Source organism: Carettochelys insculpta, chromosome 2 (genome assembly GCF_033958435.1).
Source record: "Carettochelys insculpta isolate YL-2023 chromosome 2, ASM3395843v1, whole genome shotgun sequence".
NCBI lineage: Eukaryota > Metazoa > Chordata > Testudines > Carettochelyidae > Carettochelys > Carettochelys insculpta.
This window is the reverse complement of record NC_134138.1, coordinates 186,093,840-186,119,603: the sequence shown is the minus strand read 5'-3', so window position 1 is coordinate 186,119,603 and position 25,764 is coordinate 186,093,840. Positions and strand designations below refer to the sequence as shown.

At 42.6% G+C, this 25,764-nt stretch overlaps 1 protein-coding gene across 2 annotated transcripts in view; it reads right to left on the bottom strand.

Moving 5' to 3' along the window:
- The window catches only part of ELMO1 (engulfment and cell motility 1), a 504,510-nt gene that overhangs the window by 126,935 nt on the left and 351,811 nt on the right, over window positions 1-25,764 (bottom strand). The gene's annotated exons all lie outside the window — the stretch shown is intronic.

Below are 25,764 nucleotides of genomic sequence, written 5' to 3'. Positions count from 1 at the left end.
GGTTTCCCTAATTAGGATCTCTTTTGGAAGACACTCCTGTGTAATAGGAGTAGGAAATGAACAGACTTGAAGACATAAATACACCAGTTATTAAGATGATCTTTAAAATATTTACATGGGAAAACAACAATGAGAACATCAGTTTTAAAACAGCAACAACAAAACACAGAGCACCAAAAAGCCATAAACTTTCCTCTTCACAGTGGTTGGATTTTTAAGGTCAATGGGTTTTGATATGAAGTATTAAACATTGTCTGACCACAATGACATCTAACCATAGGACTTGAAATATCAAATGTTTATCTGAAACAGCACCTCTAGAATGTGATTTAGGTTTGTAAAGATTATACATATGTTGCCTACGGACCAGTGCGCTTCAGCAACAGCCCTGCAAACTACAAGTTGTGGACTACAAACTGCAGCATTCAGGGAGAACTTCCTAGTTCCTGCCAGGATGTCCCCTGCCCTCAGCAGCGTCTCAGCTGAGATGGAGCTGGAAGCAGCATGTAGGCCACAGGCAGAGAAGAGGGGCTGCTGAACTTTGATCCTTTTTTTTCCCCCAAACAGACAAAAGCCTGTTCTTGGTGGTTTGTCTGAGTGGATGTGTGGTCTGAGGTATACACATTAATACAGAACGCAGCAAGTTCTGCCGTAGTCTCCCCCAGTTGTGTAAGAAATCACAAAGCTTCCCCTATGTTGACTAACCTCACACTGGGCTAGTGAATAGGAGAGCTTACACGTACAACAAAGGCAGTTATCCATAAAAATCAAACCAAACCGAAAAAAGTCCATCAGCCCACAAGCCAGCCCTACAGCTCTACTTAAATTACAGGGCCAACAGAAATCATCACTAGAGTTTTACAATGAAACTTCCCCTCTCTGGGTATTATTATAAGCTAAACTTCTACACTTGTGTTTCTGGATTCAACCACCTACATAATTTTGACCAAAGCCAAAATACTTAATCTCCTTGTGGAGGACGTCCACATATGTTAAATTAAAATTTTCCTTTTAAATTTTTTCTGCTTTGAACACATTTGGCCAGCACAAAAATCATCTTAAACTGCTGCACCCTGATACCAAGAATGTTCTATGGGGCACCTGGCATTAGCTGCTCCCCTAACACTCATTTCACTAATGACAAAGACTGAATTTACCTCTGATGAAGAGAGTCTAAAACATGTTTTAAGGTTCTCTGTTGGCACGATGGGAAGTGAGAAGCATACAAGGATGCTATTGATGCATTGATGCTGTTGCAACAAAAGGGACTAAAATAGATCTTTGCTTCCTCTTACTCACCCTCTCCCTCACATACATATAATCCTGAATACTTGGCAGGAAATGTATATAAGGGTAAATACGAGCAGAAATATCAACTGCTCAGTGATGTGTTATGCTCATCATCTTTTGAAACTTGTTGATGTGATTTTTACTTGATCACATACAATAATAAAATGGTGATTTATTTGGGTTATTAGCTTTTTATATTTTTAAGAATAGGTACAAAAACAAAAAGAGAAAGAAGTTAAAAATGCTCTCAAAAGTGCCTGTGCTACACTAATGTCTCTGAGGTGGCCCTGGTTCATTGTGTAAATAATCAGGTATGTGTTTTTAATATGTTGATTACGTAAATTAGTACTTGGAAACCATTTAATGAGGAGATTGCTGCAATCTATAGGATGAACAATTTGTGTGTCAGTGCATTTGCCATGCCAGCAAATTAAACCTGTTCTCTCAAATTCCCACTTTTTTTGTTGAAAGGGGAACTTTTTTTCTATTGTGAGTTTTGTTTTTTTTTTAATTAGTACAGTCTTAAGTAATAACCTAAATCAGGGGTGGGGAGCTCCTGGCTGGCGGTGTGGATTCAGACCACAGCTTGCCTGTATTGGGCCCCTGAGGCTCAGGGCTCCTCACCCCAGCATCCAGCCCACAGAGGATGAGGTGTGTAAAGCCCTGAGCTTCGTGGGCTGGAATCAGGAAAGCCAGGACCAAATTCAGTCCAGACTGCTTGGTGGGGGCTTGAAGAAATGGTGCTGCTGCTCCTCCCCGCTTTCCCTCCCTGTCCCTCTCTCCCCCCACTGCAGAAAGGGTGCTCACAGCTGCCTGGAGAGGCTTTTCTCCCCACTTCTCTCAAACACTGCCCTGTGCTGCTCTGATTGGCTGGAACTCAGGGGCAGTGCCTGGTAGAGGTGGGGAGAAAAGCGAGCATGGGGTGGCAGCAGAGGCATGCAGAGGTAAGTACGCCCTCTCATCCTGATCCCCACCTCCAGCCTGCTCATACCTCCCCACCTTCAGCCTGCTCCTACATCTTCCCTCCTGCTCAGACTCCTCACCTCTGGCCTGCTCCTGAAACCCTCCCCCACTTGCCCCCAAACACACTTATGCAACTTACCTCCCCCTCAAATCCCCCAACTCCAGCCTGCTCCTGCACCCAACCTCTGACCCAGACACCACACCTGCTCCCTGGCAGCCCTCCCCCCCGAGCACGCAGAACTCTGAACTGCCATTTTTGGTCCCACCCAGGGTCCCCAGAAGAGTTAAGGGCCTGGGGGAAGCCCTGAACCATGGTCTTCCCTTGACCACCACCCTGCCCATGGAGCTGGAGTGTGCAGGAAGTGAGGTGTGTCAGTCAGGTGCCAAATCAGTGATTTTTTTTTTTTTTGGCTTCTGACTTTTATGTGGTGCCCAACTGATTTTTCTGTGGATCCATGGCCCGTGACCCAAACCAGGTTTCCCCACCCTTAACCTAAGACAACATCAAGAACAATAGAACAGAGCATATCACAGGAAACGTTTTAACTGCTATAAGTCTTATATCTATTTATCTGAGCAGCTCTGGAAAAATTAGTGTTTTGATTAGCTTTTTGTTAAAATGTGAACAGTTTCTAACTTCTTCATGTAAAAGTAACAATTAGCTGAACAGCAGCCTTTACAGAAATTATACCAGTACGATTATGCCTTTCATCAGAGGATTTTCAATCAGTGAGGCCTCATAAGACCCTTACAAGGAAGGTAAATATCAGAACATTCATATAGAGGAGGGGTAAACTGAGGCACAAAGTTAACAAGACAGAAGACCTGATGACTAGTATCTTGTCCAGCCATTACATACAAATGCCTTTCTGGAACAGCTCAAACTACCCTACAAATCTTTCCATCTCCCCCCGCCCCAGTCTTGGGAGCAAAATTCATAAAAACATAAAGGCTACGTCTACACCAAAAGCATCTGTCAACAGAAATATCTGTCAGACGAGATGTTCCAACAAAACTTCTGTCAACAGATTGCTTCTACACATAAAATATATTGGCTATGGTTACACTGACCCAAACCGCTGGCAGCAGTATGAAAACGGGCGGTCTCAAAAATGCAGTTGGCCATTCATTTGCATATTTGCTCACCGGCAGACGCAGACACTGTCATAATCATGAGGGTTAGCCAGCAGCCTGGGAGAAAAAGGGTTAACCTCCTTAGCCAGGTGGGGTTGGCCTATAGGAATGTAGGTAAAAATTGAATTTTGGCTCCTCCCTTTTCTGTTCTCTGTTCCTTCTTCTTCTTTCCAGCCATGAGGGGGAGAGATACAATATATCCCCCTCCAAAAACAGGCCCTCCAATCTTCTGTAAGTAGGATAAAGTTTAAATAGATGCATTAGGCTTTATTGTTTTATGGTTTGGGAAGTGGGATCTAATGTCTGTGCACTTTTTAAAAATGATCTTTTACTCTCCTTGTAACTAAGTTCTAGGCCCATGGTGGAGACTCCCCATGCGTTTTACTTTGTAACTCTTCCATCTAGTCATAAGGTTTGCAACACAAATATTGTTGTAATAATAAAAGTTCTCCCTTTTTCTCTTTATTAACCTGGTATTGGTTAATGTTTGTGTCCTGGTTTTCACTTTTGGAGCTAAGATTTCCCAAGTAGTCTCTCCCTGGTTTCCTTATTATTACTTGGGTGGTGGCAGCAAATTTTATTCCCAAATTCTAAGGGCTTTTAGGATTTTGGGAAGGGAGTTTGTACCAAAACCTGGTAGATAAGGTTTTGGAGGTACTTTTGCTGGCCCCCACTTCTGCATTTATCTTGCTAGAGTGGGGAAGAAGCCATGACAGACACACACACACACAAAAAATGCTGTATAAACATGGCTCTGCTGGCAAAATCCCCCCTTTGTCGGCAGACTCTTATTGCTGATTTTTTTCCAGGCATAAGACGCTGCCGACAAAGGGGGTGGTTTCGCCCACAGAACCACGTTTACACAGCTTCTTTCTGTGCTGGCGGCAATGTCTGTCAGTGAGGAAATATGCAAATGAGCATCCATTTGCATTTTTGAGGCTGCCTATTTGCATACTGCTGCTGGCTGTTCGGGTCAGTGTAACCAGAGCCACTGCATGTAGACGCTCCACAAGTTTTGTCAACAAAACCCCAGCTTTGTCGACAATACTGTCTAGTGTAGACACAGCCAAACGGAATAGAAAATAATGCAATTCACGGATTGTTTACTCGCTTCCTGAAATTGGCAATATTGAGTAAAAGTTTTGCACTGATGATATGAATTGGTCACCTAATTACCTACTTAAAAACATAAGAACATAAGAATGGCCATACTGGGTCAGACCAAAGGTCCATCCAGCCCAGCATCCCATCTGCCGACGCTGGCCAATGCCAGGTGCCCCAGAGAAGGAGAACAGAAGACAATGATCAAGTGATTTATCTCCTGCCATCCATCTCCTGCCCTTGTTATGAAGGCTAGGGCACCATACTTTATCCCTGGCTAATAGCCATTTATGGACCTAACCTGCAAAAATTTATCAAGCTCTTTTTTAAACCCTAATAGAGTCCTGGCCTTCACAGCCTCCTCGGGCAAGGAGTTCCACAGGTTGACTGTGCGCTGTGTGAAGAAAAATTTCCTTTTATTAGTTTTGAACCTACTACCCATCAATTTCATTTGGTGTCCCCTAGTTCTTGTATTATGGGAAAAGGTAAATAATTTTTCTATATTCACTTTCTCCACACCATTCATGATTTTATATACCTCTATCATATCGCCCCTCAATCGCCTCTTTTCCAAACTGAAAAGTCCCAGTCTCTCTAGCCTCTCCCCATATGGGACCCGTTCCAAGCCCCTAATCATCTTAGTTGCCCTTTTCTGAACCTTTTCTAATGCCAATATATCTTTTTTGAGGTGAGGAGACCACATCTGCACGCAGTACTCAAGATGTGGGCGTACCATAGTTTTATATAGGGGAAGTATGATATCTTTTGTCTTATTATCGATCCCTTTTTTAATAATTCCTAACATCCTATTTGCCTTACTAACTGCCGCTGCACACTGCGTGGATGTCTTCAGAGAACTATCCACTATAACTCCAAGATCCCTTTCCTGATCTGTCGTAGCTAAATTTGACCCCATCATGTAGTACGTGTAATTTGGGTTATTTTTTCCTACATGCATTACCTTACACTTACCCACATTACATTTCATTTGCCAATGAATGGCAAAATTTGCCAAAAAATGGGGTCTATTTTGCAGAGTACCCCCAGCATAGCAACATTTATGTATGTGTAAATGTGTTTGCATGCATCCTTGCATCTGCACACCTATGCATATGGGGAGCATGTCATTATGCTCATGTATATGCCTGTGTGTATACACTCACACGAATATGCACACACGTGTTGCATGCACACATGGATGAAACACATTGCACACACACACATGAATGTTGCTCTTTGTAGTCACACAGTCATCTCTGGTTTATGCTGTGTGTGTTGCATCAAACAAAGGGACATTCCAAGTAGGTGAGATGGGCTGAGGGAACATCAAGAGGAATAACTTCAGTGTCTCCACTTTAGAAACCAAGAGAAATGAAGGGGCACTCCCTTGGTGTAACACATCAACAACAGAAACCCGTGAAAGGAAAAAACGCACTTACCTACCTTGATTTCACAGAAATTCAAAGGTATATTATAAAAATAATCAATGAACAGGCCACTTGGAGGTGGGTGTGCCAGGGGAGAGAGAAGGGGAAGTTGTCACAGAGCCAGATGCCTCAAAACGGCCACTGCTGTCACTGCCACAGAAGTGGCCACACCTGGAGCCTTGGGCTCTTTAAATCCCCACCACAGTGCCTCACGGAAGACTCTTGGCTAGCTTTAAGGTCTGGGGTGGGGTCTGGGGTGAGGTGCTCCGGGCAGTACTGATGGCTGGCTGCCCCAGCCCTGCATTTTCTCACTGAGGACCTTGTTGGGCCAGGGGGTCCCACCCCACCTTGCCCAGGGGCCCGGCAAATCTGTTGGCTTACCTGTGCATGACAAGCTCTTAAGATCCAGAGGAGATTCTGTATCTCTGAAAGTGGCAACCCTCAAAATATCATGAAACAACAAAACCCTTTTCTCCAATGCAACATACCTTAGCAAAAAAGCACAGTTCCCTTTGCCTTCAGGACAGGGCAAGCAACTTCTTGCGTTCCATTTTGCCTAGCAAAGGCAACTGCTGATTGAACAGACTAACCATGCTCCATTTTAATTCAGGACTGATGTTTTTACAGATATGGTATTCAAAGTGACTACCTAAACTGTTCTCTCTCTCAAGACTAGTAGGAAGGACCGGCTGTTGGAAAGCACTCGCTGAACCTCCTCTCCAACAAACATGTCTCACCATTTAGCCCACGCACCAAGCCCAACTCTGTGTGTGCGCACGCGCGTGTGTGTGTGTTCTGGCTCATTTTGTCAAGGCTTTCCCATCTGCTCAGAACTTCCTTCCAGTTAATGAGTCTTCCTCTAATTGATCTTCCAAACAAATTTTACTTCTGTCTTAATCATCCACATACTAAACATGCCATTAACACTGCAGCATCACCGCGCTTGCCTTCACAGAAGCAACCACCACCCTGCAACTCACTCCCCGTAAATCGAGCTCTCCCTCAAAACACGAAGAATGGGGCTGTTCGGAAGATGCACACTGTATTCCCAGCCCCAGGCACTGCTTATCAGATGTGCCATGTGACTGTTGGCTGCCATGAGCTTCTTCAGAGAGAATTTTTATTTTAATCCCGATAATAATCATTCTGTTGGCAAAATAGCAAGGCGTCCATTACAACTACCCTGCCTTCAGTTATTTGCTATTCCTGCTTGCAAACGCAGGCATCAAAAATTAAAAGAGCACTTACAGGAATCTAATTTAATATCATCTGTTTTCGAGGAAGATTTTACTCACCACTCTGTGGGTGTTTTGCTGCTGCTACTTTTTCATCCTTTCCGATATATATGTATGAGTGTATATGCATGCCAGAACAGTTCTTAGAGAAGCACAGATTTTGTTAATCAATAAATGTCACCTAAGCACTACAACAAAGACCTGTCAGCTCAGTAGGAGAAATGCCAGTACTGTTGGGCCTTCTATGGTTGATTTAAAAGAATAGGACTACAGATTCAATCTCTCTCATCCAGCACCCTTGGGACTGGACCCGTGCTGGACAAGAAAATTTGACAGACCACAGGAACTCAATGTTGTCTAGCAGCATTACCAACACTTCCACTGATTACTGGACTCTTAGAAGACATTGAGTGGTAAATTACAGCTAAACAACAGCACAGAACACCGAGAGCCAGGACTGGTGGCTGGTGGCTATAAAGCACACTTCCTGGGATGGTGAGAAACTTGGCCACACCCATGATATATAGTCATCCGGCCAACTAAAATCATGCAGATTATGGAGGTGCTAGATAGTCAAGACCCAATAAAGAGACCAAACATTCCAATTTTACCAGGGAAGTCTTGGTTCTCCAGATGTCACAGTGTCACAGGAATTTGCATTGGGATACCTTTATCGATTAGTATTGCTGGGAATTTTATAACTACATAATGTATGTTCAAGACACATTTGCTGCATCACTATCAAATGTTTTGTACAGCCTTTTCACTCCCATCAGATGGGAAGCATTTATTTCACAATGATCGTTCAAGGTAAAAGCTTGTCATAAACAAGCCAGCCAATGACATTGCAACAAAGGTCTCATGCACACTGGCCTCAGCCTTATCAGTTTAAAACCCTCTTTCTGGTACTCCACAGAGGTGACAGAGCTGAGAGAGAAGGTGGACACTTGGCAGTTATTCTGCCCTTCACTATGACAATCTGTACCATCATCAGAAGCAGAGAGAGGAGGAAAGTCAGAAAGCAAGAGAGAGAAACAGAACTCAGCTCTTTAAACCATCCCTTGCACCAAGCAGAGCCTTTCCAACTAGGATACAAAAAAAAATTCAGTGAAAGCAAGTAGACTGCAGAGAATTTGCATGTTACTCTAAACAGCAGCACCATGAAACTACGCCAGCATATGATTGTGAAAATACAGTTATCTGTCAAAGCATTTTACAGTGTGGGCAGGCAGCATGATCTTAGTGAAACAAACTTTAAAAAAGTCAAGGCCACACAGAAGCAGCAGTCAAAGTGTCAGAAGATGCAGGTTTTCCTCCTCCAGGTTCCATTCCCTCTAGACTGGAACTGAGACAAATTTGTAGTACTTAGTCAATATCTTTTTATCTGTTATGTTTCCACTATATACTGTGTAGGGAGGCTTTAAATCCATCAGTGCCTTCATTTCAAAATTGGTAGAAAAATGGTTTTGAAGAGGTTTCAGTCTTGCTTATCTGCCTAGGGCGATACTTTCAAAGCCATACGCGGGGAGTATGCCATGTGACTCCCATTCATGTTAAAATTAGAGCCACCAGAATAAATCCCATATGTTGCTTTGAAAATGTACCTCTGTGTGTCCACGGAAAATTTCTGCAGCTTAATGGAACCTGCACATTTTCTTCTGCCAGTTTTAATTTCTCCATTGCATGAGTATATATTAGCACCTCTCAATTTTCTCCCAGTGATACTCTGCATTGTTTGGAAATATGATGGGCTGCTGCTCTGGCTCCTGAGAAGCCCTGTTATTCTAATTGTCAGTTTAATAGGTATAGTATTTGCTTTTAAAATGTATAGCTACCAGTACACTCCCTCTTTGAAATGGTAGCAAGTGGTCGATTCTGCCACCCTCACTTGGGTATCCTACCTACTCAGGCTGGGTGTGCCCACAGACTGCAGCCATCCACCTTCACAATACATAAACAGAGGATGGTTCAGCTAGACGGAGACCCTGCCTCCCTTTGCATTTGTAATGCCTTATTTGCACCCACAATTAGGTCATCAAGAGATAGAAGGGCTCAGATTTCAAGGTCACGATCAATCCTGTAATCAGACCTTGTGCCCACCACTGAGTCCCACTGACAAAAGCAGTGTTCGGACACTTGCAGGACCACATTCTGGACCTGAGGTAGTCGTGACTGTAAATAACCCCAGCATGTCTTGGTGATAACAGGCAGCACTGCGCATACGGCACTTACACACGTGTGTGAAAATTTGTCATGTACAGTTGTAATCTCCAGAGACATTTATAAAGAGAGAATAAACATGTTAACTTAGTTTTTCATTTGACAGCTCAAGTTCTCTAATCTGCTCAGCTTGTGCCTGCTACACACAAAGCATAGTGTCCTGAAAGATGAGGTGACTGCCATCTCTTAGCTCTTCTCCCCATCCTCTTCTTGCTCTCCAAATCCCAACATATTATCACATTGCAAGTTCATAACAAAAAAACCCTCCTGCCTCTGCATCTACCAACTTCATTGCTTTTAAACGATGTAAATAAACGGGCAAAATGGTACATATGCTGAAGGTGATGCCTCCATGGAGCAAGTCCCTACTGATCAAGAGTGTGCTGTGCAGCCAAATAAAATAAATATATTAGCTCTCTGAAGGAGGACAGCATGCTGGACGTGCAATCTGGGTTTAGTTCATAGTCCAGTTCCTGACTTCCCATAAAAAATGTGTATAATGACAAGCACAACAAGGGTCATGATCTCAGTTGGGGCCACCAAGCAACTCTGTGCTACAAAGAAATGCCACCAACCAGGTGGTCTGGAAACAAGAACATCAAACTACAGTAGATGTAATTAAAAACATTTACCACCTGTGGCAGTCTGTACCTCTCAGGTTCAGCCCCTTTAGAGGGCTAGGATAAATTTCATACAATGTATGACTTCTGACGTGCCATTTAAAAACTTAAAATTTGCTGATCAGTATTACTCTCATAAAATATATGCAGCAATATTTGATGGAAAATTGATGATTATATATTACATTATATTATAGAGCCTTGTTCCAAGTGTGGAGAATTCACAAACTTCCCCATGACCTGATTAGGAGGACATTACTTGGCAGGGAAAATGGTTTTGTAGAAAAATCTAACGGTTGATAAAGAACCAGTTGCGTCGGGCTCCTGTCCACCCAGACATTGTCTCCTGAACTTCAGCTGGAGACGATTCTTGAAAAACAGAAAAAATTACAAGGGAAAGCAAATGCCCCAACTTACGTCTCCTCATCTCTCTACCTACTGCCTTGACAACTCCTGGGAAGAGGGCTCCTGAATGAAAGACTGGTGAAACATCTGGTGAGAGACATTTAGCTTTAAATTCACACAGCTTGTTAAATTAGGCATTAGTTGCATTTTACTTTTATTATCTTGTAACCCATTTTGACTTTTATGCCTCATTACTTGCAGTCACTTAAAATCTCTCTTGTGTTGTTAATAAACTTGTTTTATTGTTTTATCTAAACCAGTGTGTTTGGACTGAAGTGTTTTGGAAACTCCATTTGAGCTAACTAACATTTGTGCGTATCATTTTCTATTAATAAAATGATGGACTTCATATGAGCTTGTATTGTTCCAGGAGAAAGTTGGGCACCAAAGATGTATACTTCTGGGGGAAGTCTGAGTTTAGAAATTTGATGATGTTGCTCTACAGCAGGGTTTCTCAAATTGGGGGGCCTGGCCCCCTTGGGGGGGCCTGAAGAAATTCCGGGGGGGGTGCGAGGTGACCCAGCCCCCCCCCCATTCCCTCCACCCAAAGAAAAAGCTGGCCTTTGTTTCCAGCTCTCAGCCCCTGCCATTTTAGGTGGGCAACCTGGCATAGGTTGTATAAAAAGCAGGCAGACATTAAAGACCCACATGAAGCTAGCTGCCTCCTGAAAAGGGAAATGATTGTGGGTTGGGGAGGGGAGTAGGAGGAGGAGAAGGATGGGGTTAGACGAGGGGGGAGGGGGATGGAGTGAGTGGGGGACTGGGGGTGCTTGGCTTTGGGGAGGGGAGGAGCTTGGGTAGCGGGGCTCACAGGGCTTGGACGGACAGCTTGTGGGGTTCGTGGGGCTTGGGCAGCTGGCCCTGGCATTGCAGGGCTTGGGCAGCTCAGGCTGGTGGGTGGGTGGCTGGCCCCGGCAGTGCGGGGCTCAGTCAGCTTGGATGGGTGGCTCTGGGAGCACAGGGCTCAGGTGGGTGGGCAGCTGGTGCAGGCAGCTCTGGTGGCTGGCACAGGGCTCAGGCAGCTGACCAGCTGGGGCTGCACCAGGCATGCACAAGGGGCCAAGAAAAACTATTTGAGCTTATTTGTAAATTCCAATAACATTTTGATATCAAGTTTTTGTGTATATTTTAAATTACAAATTGAATTTTTGGTTAAAAGGGGGGTTGGATGACGGTAAAGAAGAGGTCGGGGGTGTGAGGGTTTCTCAAAAATCAAAAGGGGGGGTGTGATGCAGAAAAGTTTGGGAACCACTGATCTACAGTGTAATTCATGGATTCTTGGCTATAACACTCAGGCTGGGTCTACACGTGCCCCTTCCTTTCGAAAGAGGCATGTTAATGACGAGGTTTCAAAATATGCTAATGAGGTGCTGCAATGAATATGCAGTGCCTCATTAGCATAATGGCAGCTGTGGCGATTCGAAAGTGCAGCTTTTCGAATCCCGCACAGCCCGTGGAGATGGGACCTTCTGAAAGGACCCCCCTCAGTTTTCGAAAGCCCTTCTTCCGATCACAGATGGGAGGAAGGGCTTTCGAAAACTGGGGAGGGGGAGTGTCCTTTCGGAAGGTCGCGTCTCCACAGGGGGTGCACGATTCGAAAAGCCGCTGCGGCTGCCATTATGCTAATGAGGCGCTGCATATTCATTGCAGTGCCTCATTAACATATTTTGAACCTGCTCATTAACATGCCCCTTTCGAAAGGAAGGGGCATGTGTCGACCCAGCCTCAGACAATATGTACAATATAGGATTTATACAATATATACAATATAGGAACTATATTGCTTGAGGCTGAGTGCGAGAAGACAATGAAAATCCTCACAGAAAAGCAGCAGAGGCATCCTCTGTAGAAAAACTGAGGGCACGCAGCTGTTCATTCATCCAGATTATGCCTTGGGCAATGTCACACCAACCTTTACCATACATATGCTATATGTCTCCTGTTATAAGGGTAGGTGAAAGCTGATCTCAGATATCACCATGTAGTGACTTGGAACATGGCGATATTCTAATGGCGACTACTGTAACAGAAGCAGAATCTTCTCTAGAGCCTGACTGGGAATTTTTGGACAGAACATTTCTTGTTAGAAAATGTTTATTTGACAAAAGAAGCTTTTCATGAAAACGTGTGTTTTGACAAAGCCATTATTAGGAAGCTTTCTGTGGTCCTTGATGGAATTTTTGATCAAAATCAGGCAGAGGTTCCAGAACAGCCCAGTAGTATGGGCACACAGAGGCCCACTGACTAGGTTGGAGGAGAGTGACAAGGTAGGGGAGTGGAGAGAAGACAGCTGTCTGGTGCCTGCAATTTAAAAGGGCCCAGAGCTCCCACGCACTGTGGCAACAGATGGAGCCCCGAGCCCTTTAAATAAAGGCTGGAGTCCCAAGTAGTGCGCTTGAGGTGGTGTGAAGGGATGGTTGGAGTGGGTTAGTCACCTTCAACTTGAGGCCCCACCCTTTCTGTGGCTCTGGAGCTAGACCTCGCCACCTTGCTCAGGACCTGGAGAAGTCTATCAGCCACCCTAGGTTATTCTGGGCTGGAGGTTGGGGGTGGTTTCCTCTCTCTTCCCCCGCCCATCACATGAGGTCTGAGAAATTCTAAAACCACAACATTTTACACAAACTATAATTCTTGTTTTCTGGTCTGCTCTATTATTCTGATCTTCTTTAAGGTTTGACAAATTACATGATATTGGCTCATTCTTTATTTTTCATGGCTCATGCACTTGCTTTTCCATAAATGGTGCTTATTTATGTACCTTTTATATCTGCTAATGAAACAAGTGATTTGTAAGAGTGTCATTCTCCAAAGGAAGACGTCACCTCTAGGCATAGCCAGTATGCAAACTGCACAATTAATTCAGCAAAAATTAAACAACTGCCAGTCCCTCATTTGAATTTGGTGACTGTATGTCCTCAACTTTGTGATGTTGATGAAAACTAATAAAAAAGTCTGAGTAATCATAAAAATCAACAACAGATATTGAAGTGATACTATAGTACTAAAATCGAGAAGTGTAGAGAAGGAAATTAGACTCATCAAATACTTTCACATGGTAATAACTAAAGCAAATTGAGCAGCTATAAAACATTCTGTTCTTTTGTTTATAGCTTAAAGGCAACACGGTAAAGAACAGTTTTATATAGAAAGTATCTTTTTTAAAAATAAAAGTAAACTACTCCCAACTGGTTTTCTATAGCTGGTACTCAACACATTTCGATAAGTGAAAGGCCATCCACATTAGATACATCTGAACCCATCCATATTGAGGAAGTGTGTGTGTGTGTGTGTGAGGTTTATACACTAGCCCAGGGGTCAGCAACTCCGGCATGAGTAGCATGAGTGGCACACAAGCTGATTTTCATAGACATGGGAGGCAGAAGCTCACCCCCGCCCCTCCATCCCCATGCAGACTGGAGCTTGCTCAAAGCCAGGCTGCCTGTGGATTAACAAAAGACCAGCTAATGCTACCAATCGCCACCTAAATGGTAAAGCTCCGCATCTTAATTTATGTATTAATGAAGCTGTTGTAAGTAGGACTATTAGTGACTTTTACCTGCACTCAGACCGTACATATAGGTCAAAAGGTCAAACTTTGGCACGCCGCCTCATAAAGGCTGCTGATTCCTGCACTGGCCCTATGGCAAAATTCTTGTCCTTAAATAGTCTACTAGTATGGTGTGTGCGGAGCTGGGCTGGGAAAAAAAAAAAAAAAGAGTGCCCAATTTGATTTTTCATTCTAAAAAGGTATTTTTTATTTGTACAGGTGTGGCACAATTTGATGGTCAAGTGCTCAGATTCATATTTAGGAACAGGAAATTGTAATGTTTGCTTGATTTTGTTTGGTTGAATTTTAAAAATGCCCTTCAGTGTCTGTTCAATAATGAAAATACAGAGCTGCCAGCAATCCCAGCCTGACTAGGAGTAATGTGGGTTTTGAAAATGTGCCCCATTGTTCACAAGCCTGGGACTGTGGCCATTGCTACAGCCTGAGTGGTTTCACTTGCCTGTTAACACTAGAGACTATTGAACTCAGTAGCAAATAGACTGAATGATGGTATCTATTGGGTGGTGAAAGGGATGGTGGCTGACTATATCATTTTGGCAGGGATACCTGGAATATAGGATTTAGTCCTCCTCAGTACAGAAAGTGAAGAAAAAGCCACAGGTTGTGAAAGTCCCACCCTTCTGCGTCCTCCCTGCACCTGGAAGAGCAGTAGCAGCAAATGGGTCTCTCTCAGCCCCTCTGGACGATAGTTAGAGTCTGTTGGGGGAAAGGGGTTGTGAGGGAAAAAAGAATAAAGGGAGCTTTCATTGGAAGAGAAAACTTTCTGACCTTTTGAATGTTTACTCTGAACTCCACTCTTGAGGTTCCTCAATCACTAGCTTACATGCATTTTTAATAAAAATCACAAATGGGAGTTTTAATGGGGAGGAGGAGTTACGTGTCTGAGCATTCAGATTAAATGGAATCCAAAATCTACCTGGATGGATACACAGCTGTTTGGCAGTGCCCATATGTTGGCTTAGGTGGAACACAGTCCTTGGGAAAGAATTTTAAAATGTTGGCAACTGTGAAATTGCCCTCTTCGTGTCAAACTTCTGTGTTTGCCAAAACAATCGTACTCCAGAATCCAACTTGCTATTTTTCAGATACCCTTCTCACTATGAAGTGGGCTGTCTTAAAATAATTTTGAGAGGGTAGCTAATGTGCACACACTGTATAGGTATAAAATGGCTTTCCGATTTCAGAAGACATTCACTCTAGCACAACAGGACACTTATTCTTACAAAATGATCCAGAGGATCTTGACTGTCCAGGCTGGAAGGCAATTCACCCATGTGACCTCAAGTCATTTGTCCAATGTGGCAGTCATGACTTACACAATGTTACATTTATCAGGTATTAAATTTCATATTTGATGCCCCACTGATGAACCTGTTCCAGCTTCATGCCAGGACCCAGACAAGGCTGCAACTCTGAAGATTTCAAGGAATTTTGACAGAAAAGAACATCACACTGATAAAATGTCTCTTTACTGTTGGTATTTTCATGAAGGCTTTTAAATTTCATGAAAGGGGAGAGATAGAAGGGGGCACATGACATTCAACTGCCCTAAATATATGTTTCTTCTCTTCTGTGGTAAAGCTTCAGAGCTGATTTCTTTTATGACTGTGCATTCTAGCTTTGCCACCCCTAACAATGCTTAACCCTTGAAATGTTCATAAGCTCAAGTTGTTAACAGAACAAAAATTCAGCTTCTTGCAAGTAGTACAGACTGATTGCCCTCCCCCATCAGAGATTTTTTGGAGGTGGTGTGGGGAGAGAGGATGATTCTGGCAAAACATTCCAGCCAGTTTTAAATTACTGTGATTAACACTTTGGGCAAGTTACCATTTACCAGCTGCCACCACTGACACATCTTAGCAATGGCATGTCCAGGCTTTCCCTGGTCTCCCATCAGCGCTGAGCAGAAATCTTTCTCCAGTAAGAAGGAGGCTTCTGCAGAATGTAAGAGTTTGTAGTTGTCATTGTTTTTTTAATAGACAAACGTCTAGCCTTCTAGTTAGGGTGTGGGGCAGGATAGCTCTCAATGGCTACGTCTACACGTGAAGCCAACATCGAAATAGGCTATTTCGATGAATAACGTCTACACGTTCTCCAGGGCTGGCAACGTCGATGTTCAACTTCGACGTTGCGCGGCACCACATCGAAATAGGCGCTGCAAGGGTACGTCTACACGCCAAAGTAGCACACATCGAAATAAGGGTGCCAGGCACAGCTGCAGACAGGGTCACAGGGCGGACTCAACAGCAAGCCGCTCCCTTAAAGGGCCCCTCCCAGACACAGTTGCACTAAACACCACAAGATACACAGAGCCGACAACTGGTTGCAGACCCTGTGCCTGCAGCATGGATCCCCAGCTGCCGCAGCAGCAGCCAGAAACCCTGGGCTAAGGGCTGCTGCCCACGGTGACCATAGAGCCCCGCAGGGGCTGGAGAGAGAGCATCTCTCAACCCCCCAGCTGATGGCCGCCATGGAGGACCCGGCAATTTCGACGTTGCGGGACGCGGATCGTCTACACGGTCCCTGCTTCGACGTTGAACGTCGAAGTAGGGCGCTATTCCGATCCCCTCATGAGGTTAGCGACTTCGACGTCTCGCCGCCTAACGTCGAAGTTAACTTCGAAATAGCGCCCGACGCGTGTAGCCGTGACGGGCGCTATTTCGAAGTTAGTGCCGCTACTTCGAAGTAGCGTGCACGTGTAGACACAGCTAATGTGAACTCACACAGGATTCAGAGAGGTAGCCGTGTTAGTCTGTATCTTCAGAAACAAGCAGCAGCCCTGGGGCACCTTATAGACTAACAGATATTTGGGAGCATAAGCTTTTGTGGGCAAAGACCTGCTTCATCAGATGCATGACTCATGCATCTGGACAAAGCAGGTCTTTGCCCACAAAAGGTTATGCTCCCAAATATCTGTTAGTCTATAAGGTGCCACAGCACCTCTTGTTTCACACAGGATTGACTTTCTGAGACCTCAGGCAATCAGACTGAATCAGTAGGGAGATAACTCCCATTTGGCTCACTGGGTTAACTTGGAAGCCCATCTCTCATTCACCGTGTCTCCTTCTGTCCTCCAGCAGGTTGCACTCCTCTGTCTGTATTACTCTGAAGGCTCACCAATCTACTTACCCTGGTGCAGTGAGAAGTCCAGAAGATCATTTGATTGGTGACCTACTGCACTGTGCTGTTACATTATGTACTAAGAATAGGGGACAACAGCAGTACTGCATCTCCAACTGGTAAGCTCTGTTTTTTTTTTAAATGGCAGTCACTGTACTGGATCCAAGCAATATAAGAGATATCAATTTCAGAGGACAAACAAGGACACTTAAGTAAGGACAGGGAAAAAAACCAAACCAAACCAAACACAAACCAGGACCCCTTGCTTTGTTTAAAACAAAAAAGGAAAGAAAAAAAAGACATCTCAATGATTTTCACTCCCTCTCTTCGACCACAGTGCTATTTAGATAACAATTATTTAAAGGGAGCCAATAATAAATTGAGTTCTTCTGCTATTGCAAGACGGGCAATAAAAACTTATTGTCAGCTGCATCATTCATCATGATAACCTCATTTCAACTGAAACAAAATCTTCTCCCACCACCCTTTTTATTCGCCTATAATAATGGCTATAGCCTAGGGAGCTTTCAGGCTGAGCCATGCATTGTGATTTACAAAATGAAAATCTGGTATTATATGCTCACTGACATTTACATCAGCAGCAATTCATGGAGCAAAACGCCATATGCCATGCACCTCTGATTTAACCAAACTGTGGACATACACATTAGAAAGAAGAAATAAAAACATGCAGATGAGAGGTTCCCATGATTTGATTTTTTATCAGAACTTAAAACAGAGGGTAGTAGCAATATCACAACATATTCTGTTTGGGGGACAGTTTTCGTTAGGTTACATCGTTTCACTGACTGATAACAGCCTTCATGAAAGTAGCAGAATTTCTTCCAATGCCAAACATTTTTCAAGAGAGTAAAAAAAGAAAGGCATGGTTAGTAGTTTGCAGTAGAATCACCCTACTGGAAGCTAAGGAGGTTTATTGTCCCTATTTACACCCACCGTGATGAAAATGAAGAGTGCTTTGAAAATATGAAGTGCCAACAGTTTTTTAAATTGCCATCTACGGGGTGTTAAGCAGACCTGTTTGAAATCTACAGTAACAAATGGTCGTAATTAGGGAAGGAAAGAATGGAATCCATTCAGTGACAGGAATCCAGGCTTTTATAAAAGGAGACGCAACATCAGTCTGCAAATATATAACAAGACTCTTGTGTTTAGTCTGCGCTGTGTTGTATGATAGAGATAAGGCTACACCACTACAATTCTTAATAGAAAATGAGTAATAAACCACCATAACAAAGTAACACAAAGCCCCTAAGCTGCAGATGAAATAAAGCTAATATATAGCATACCAATAACAAAAGTTTTTTCCTAAACCTCTATCTTTTGTTGCTGTGTTTTCTTGACCCACACCAAATCAGGTGTTGGGATGGCTGGGGGCCCACCATCTGTCCGGGACTGACCCAGCCCCAAGCCTCCCACCTTTAGGGAGGATGGAGGGGGGTAGGGGAGGGACTTCAGCTGTCTTCCCACCATTCATATGGGCATGTTCCTGGCTATTTCCCTACCTATGGGAGCAAGGGGAAAGTGTGCAGTTTGCTGCATTCCTCTCTCTGGCTGGGGAGCACAGCAGGCAGACAAACCTGGACCTACCCCCGTGGGGACATTCACCCCTCCCTCGACTGTGCCTGCTGGAGTTGCAGTGTCGATGGAGTAGTGCTTCTCACCTGGCCCCGAGCCTCTCTCCTAGGGACAGCTTGCATATTGAACCGTTCATTTCCAGCCGCACCCCAGAGAAATGCTTTAAATGAACCATTTATATTTTCATTTATTTTCCAAAAAAACAAACATTGATTTAAGGACCTCAGCAATTCTGCATAAATCTTCTTGAGTCATATATATGACAAGTGCCTTTGCTCAAAATTTTCAGGTAAGAATGTTCAAATTTGAATCTGATTTTTGCATTCAGACCCTGCTGTAGATACAAGACTTCATCTTCTCCACTTAACTTCTTGCTGACACTTGAAGTAATGTTCTTGGTTTGGTAAATATATACTGGGATACTGACGTAGACTTCAGAGAGACAGATAAACATAGTTGAAGATATATACCAAAGCCATTTTAAAATGAATAGCTGATGAAATGTGCTAAATGGATACATTTTCTATGTGCGCTAAAAGGGCAAATTTAATAGAATATTGATGAGATGCAAGAAGAAATTTCTTCAATGAATAGATTTTCCATGTACAATACCAAATTGCATAGTTTAAAACAGCAAAGCCCTTTTAAACAAATGAGTCCTAATGGAACAGATTTGATAACCTCACTGCACCCAATTACAGTTCAACACATTTTTACTTGAATGGTAGATTTCAACTGAAAACTCATGCTTTCTATGCAAGCCATGCAGCAGATTCGTAAAATGAGTTATAAATTGCCAGAAAAATACTGTTTAGCTAACTTCATGCATCCCACATTTAACAATATATTTATAGCAATGATCTGTTTCCAGTAAAAATTAATAAAAAATTAATAGCCCCAGGTGAGCTAATTGTAATTTGCACTATTCTGCCAGAAACTGAGTTATATAAAATTTATTATAAAGGAGAATTACTCATTTTGTGGTGTCTCTGACCAATATAAGCAAATTACCAAATGAAATTCTAATAAGGCGAGCAGAAGAGTGTAATCATTCATCTATCCCAATATTTTCCCTAGTTCAATGCAAACATTTCATTTGTAAGGTCAACACAGAAGAAATGATATGCACTACTTCACCAATGTTGAAATGCCCAAAACAAAACAATAAACATACTTATGAACATCTGTGAAGAGCTACTTGGCACCCTGCTACTAAAAAAAGAGAAGCATGTTCTTCTGTATCCTAGATTTTACTTTTCACTTTTTCCATTAGCTATTTTTTCCCTTTAAGGTGACCATTTAGGTCTCTTTCTCCTTTACCTGTCTCCACATCCTTACCACGGTACTCTTTCTGACTGCCCATGAAGGGCTTGTGTACGTCAATCTTCTGGAGTTCGATTTTGCGCATCTGATGAAGACATGAAAAATTGACCTCTGGGCTTGAACATCGACCCGTGTACTCCATGCTATTGCGTGGAGTAAGGGATTTCAACACAAGACTATAGAGGCTTGGACTTCACTAGGGAAATAAGTTGATTCTGATAAGTTAATTCTAGCTATGCAAATGCCATAGCTACAATGGTGTATCTGAAATCGACTTATTTCCTGAGTATAGACTTACCTTAAGTGTTTGGTTTTCCTTGCAAAGGACATAAGAAATTACTGTGAGTCAGGGCCTTTGTTGGGCTTGGGAAATAGATGCAGGATTAGGACTTTTGGAATCAGTGAGGGCTGCTTCACAAATCTAGAACACAGAGATGGTTGGGAGACCTAGGTCTATATCTCACACTGCCTCTGGCTTCCTATGTGAGCTTGAGCAAGTCAGACCCAAGGAATAGCTCCAATAAAAGATATTACCTCACCCACCTTCTCTCTTAGACAAATCACTAATTTCCTCATGCCTCTGTCCCTTATATCAAAAATGGCAATAATCCTTAGCTAACTCTGAACAAAAGTTGCTAAAAATTACTACAGCAGAAGGAATCACTTGAGAGTGATACAGCATATTTTCTCCTCTGTTTTCCATATTTTTGCTGCCCGGTGGAGTGAATGTAAATTCAGACCTAATGTCAAGTAGTATTTACAAAATCGGGTTGGCTCTTCTTCTTATACTCAAGAAAATGGAATTCACCAAAAAGTCAAAATAAAGCCCAGATATCAGACAAAGACTCTAAGTGGTTTATCACCATTCCAACCACATGCTGTACCACCTTCTGCCAGAGGCTGCATCAAAGCAGGTGACTAAGTGTCTGCTATGGTTGACCTCAGGCTGATGACTTCTCTCTCCCTGGATATCCCCCTAAAGCCCCTACTTTTAAACAGCATCTGAAAACAATCTTTTCCGAGTGTTCTCTATTCATCACAAGTAATGCTCAACAAAATAAATAAATAAAAGCCCTTGCCTCCCTGAGTACACTGCTTACATAATTATTCACTTTTTAATTCTGCCCTGAAACAATTAGTCATATGCTAAACCTGCCTCTCTGTAATTATACATTCTAACTATGACTGCAACATGAACTCACCAGGGAATCAGAGAAAGAAGCAGCACAGCCCTTTCAAGCAGAGAGGCAACATTTTTCCGTCTTTTATATTATGCTCATTGGCTTTTCCATTATTTTGCCGTAGAATAAGTAAAAAAAAAAATGAAAGCATTGGAATGTGTCAGTAATAAATGCCTCTTGTGGCCATCAAATACCTTGATATTTGCTTTGATACTTAATTACATGACTCGCAAAAGGTATTTATTGCTTGTATCTGCTATCTCTGTGAATATTACCTATTAAATGTACTATTGCTCAACACAGAGCACAATTTGTTATATGTATGTCTGCAATAGGTCTCCTGTAATTTATGTAAATTCTTAATATAATCTCATAAACGATCAATTTAGTCCCCATTCCTGGGTTGGGATCTAGTATCATGGACAGCCATAGCCAGTGAGACATCACAATACAGTCATTGGGGCTCCCCATGGAAACACCAGGCCTAAGCCCTTACCATGGTTTGCATACCAGCAATATCTGGAAGACACATCTGTCTTGTACAGTAACTTGAAACAACAGTTTTAACTGAATTTTGCAACGTTCAAAACATTATTTGGCAATAAAAATATAGCTTCAGAATCTGAGAAGGATGATATCAAATGACTAAATTGTAAAATTTGTTAATTATATTTCTGCAATGAGGGAAAATGAGAATAAGTGACATCTTCACTGTTTTTCTTTTTTTTTAAACCTATAGAGGTTTAGTAATTTATTAGATTTTCTTCTGTAGCAGTTTCTGCAGTCAAGTAGGACATGTGAGGGCTTTAAAAGCTTTGGATTTTGGTGGTCCATGGCTTTATCTTGGGAAGGCCGTTCTATCAGCCTTCTTCAAATGATACAGTCTACACCTTCAGTACCACTAGAAAAATCTTAAATGTGAATACACTAAAACAGATTTCCTCCTTAAAGTTGTACTGTGAATACTGTTCACTACCTGGATTTCTGCACGACAGAGACTTCCAATATATTGATTGAGAACCATTTGAGGTCACACTAAGTCTTGCAAGACTCAGGCTTTACAATACAAATCAAACATGAACCTGTCAAGAAGTCTTAAGTAGGGCAGTCCGGTGGATAAATGTGCATGCAAGACAACCAGACAGACCCCTCTGAAATGATGAACTGCCTGAGTTTGAGTCACCACAAATGAATACGGTAGCTTAATGAGCTGAGAAAGTTTTTATATTTAAGAATAAAAATAGTTTATTTATAGCCTGACCACATTTTCAGGGGGAAAAGCCAGGATTCCTGCCTTTAGGGAGGAAAGTTCACAAGGCATGGTTTTATTGGGGATGACAGATTTGGACAGGTTTTGCATGCTAGGGGCCAGGAGCCACTAACTTACATTTAGGCTCAGTGCTCTCAAAAAGTCCTTATAATCTCACATTTCATGTGAATTTGAATGCATATGTAGAGGAGGGCCACCTTTAGGGGCTGTTCATAGGAAGACAATGGAGGGTGCAGTGCTGACATCACATTACAGACAAGGGGGTTGTCCATGAAGTGTGTATGCACTCACATACTCTCCTGTCAAATTTTCCAGCTCACCCTTCCAACTTCTCCTTCAGCTGGCCAGTGATTGTGGAGGGTGAGGCGTGTTACAAACACCAGGATGGTGTGCTCCTGTTTGTTACCCTCTCTTGGAGTGCCTTCTTGTGACTCACCTGAGGATTAACTCTCAGTTGATTTAACACCCCTCTTTCTTGGGTTGCTTGCCCCGTGGGGTGTGTACATCTCTATCTCTCTGAATTTGTTACTCCCTCTTCATGACTCAACCCGCCAGCCAGGTTCACTTCCTTGCATCTCCCAGGAATACAAGGACCTACTGGACCAAATATCTCAAGCAGGTTTCTGATCTGCTTACCACAGTGCACCACTTTCCCAGGCCTGCCCACTACTCCCAGTTCCAGCCCAGGGACCCTACACCCACCAACCACATTCTGCTTAACCTCTGATCTTGCTGCTGTCCCCCTGGGATCCTATTAGGTTCTCTCTCTATCTTCCACCCCGCTTTGGGTTACCCACTGGAATGTCCTCCACTCCCCCACATGGCTCCTTCCTCAACTCTTGGCTTCTTCCATGGCCAGATCTCAGAGCCTACTTTCGCCCAGAACTCCTTCTTGTACCTACTCAATTCCCTTCCCTGCAGTCCTCCTCTTAGCACCGCGTTCCTCTCTTTAAAGGCTTTGTGCAACTCCTTCCCCAGCTGGGCTCGATTAAATCATAGCTGTCCCTAGCTCTCCTCCAAGTGCAGCCTCCAAGACCTATTTTATCTGTGCAGGCACTATATGGGATGGATACCCTGTGGCTGATGGAATACCATTTTCTGTAAAACCTGACAAGGTAATTCCTGGTTTTTAGGGACTCCTGTTTATTCTATTATTTATAAAACCTGGAAATATGTTGCCCATTTACTTTAATGCAGAGTGTAGTGTGAAGTTCTCGGCCAAGTCAATTATTATATTCCTTGCCTTGAGGAGGGACAGCAGACATCAACTTCTCTATTTTATTTTATCTTTTGGAATAATAGGCAGGGTAGTGGCACATTGCTTTGGAGGTTTAGCAAGACATGCTGATTCAGTCCTGGCAATTATGCCTCCCTCCTCTTGTACTGAAAAATAATTCCTGTGAACTTTGTGCTTCTAAGGTGCACCAGCCTTGAAGCCCTGGAGACTGAAGTATTCTTTTAAAACACAGAACACTTACATGACAGCCAGCATTGACACTAACAGGGACAAACCACATCCTTGTCTTTTTGGCTACATTTTCCTGCAAAAGTAGGTGTGTCTGCATTGGTATATCTAGTTCAAGTCATCTATACAGATGTAAAATCTAAGAGGAGACAAAACACAGGCAGCTTTTTAGGTAGAATCACCTTGAGGTAGACAGTTCAGGTGAACAGCTTCCTTTCTACCTAGACTTTCATTCTACTAGCTACAGGTACAGCAAGCTAAAAACTAGCTCTTCCTTGTCTCCATTAAGATTTTACATTGAAGCAGCTATCTTGAATTTTCTATGCTGATGTAAAAACATATCACTGCAAAAGCAAGAAGACAAAATCTCTGATGACAGGAGCAACAAAAAGCCAATCAGCACAAGCTGTTGTTGGGTGCTAGGTTTATGTGACCACCAAACACTTATGCACAGGACACTAAAACGCCATTTTGTCTCCACCGAGCTATATTTAAACCTACACTCCACTGATGACAGGTTGTATTTTCAATCCCCAGAGCTAAGTCAAGGATCCCCTGCCCACTCATATCAAGCTCAGATATGGCAGTAAAACAGACACAAATTTTGCATATACCCAGATACAACATGAATGATTATGTACAGCTAGGAAAAAGATAATATTTAAAAAGGTACAAATCATGTCACACTTTGACAGATGACATAACATGCTAAAGGGTCTTTGATCACCTGAGCACTGCAAAAAAAACCCCAAGGTTTCAAGTAAAATGGAGTTGTTGCCATTCATGCATCTAACTACTGAACATCTTAATTTTTGTATGGTATCCACCCGACATGAATAATGTAAACATTAAAGAATGTCATAAAGGCACAAGATATGTTTAGCTGTTTGACTGAAATATTCTGTACTGACTTATACTTTGATACTAAGACTCTGAAAAAGGTTACAGTTATAATGATAACATTCTTTTTCTCTAAGAGACAGTCTCTTTTTCATGCATGCAAGTGTAATAGCCAGGACTGACAAGAGGTTTAATGAGGGGGAGTTTAAAAGAAAAAGCATGAGATATTACATATCTCTCTGAAACACAAAACAGAATCGTCAGGCCATATGCTGCTGTTAAAAAATCTTTAAAAATCAACAAACTGTTATGGAATCCCCCAAGTATGGAATGCAATGGCTGGATTTCATCACTGAAATAAAGTCTTTATCTATGGTTTATTGAAACCTTATTAATAGTCTAAAGACCCAATAGGGACGTAGCAGGGAGTCCACAGCGATTCGACTTTTAGCAACACTAATCTTTCAACAGACTAAGAGGTAGGCAATAAATCTCCAAATGTGCACACAAGCTCGATTGTAAAGCCTCTTAATCTCTCTAGAATTTCCAATTTACTCTGATTAATCAACATGGAAATTAAGAGCCCTCTCTCTTTTTCCTTAGGACTAATGACCACAAAGTAGCTCTCAACTAGAAACATTAGGTTCCAAGAGCTTTACTCCAATACTGAGTCTCCAACTGAGCTTCAGGGAAAAGAATTCCACATCTCAAGTAATTAACAAACCGGATGAAAGTGGTACATTCAGACATTTATAGGGTGATAAAAGTTATTCAAACTAAAAACTGATCCGAAGTGTTAGGAAGACAGAAAGTGAGGGGAAGCAATTTGTCATGTGTGGCAATGAACTGCATTCTTTAGGGATTGCTTTGTGCTGTCTTTAAACTGGCAGTGATCTCTAAAAGGAAGGGCTGAAAGAGCCTATCCTTTTAAAAGTGTAAATAGAATATTAGAACAGAGAGGCAGCTGTACTAGGTCTTCCAACGAACCCCAGAGCAACGTATA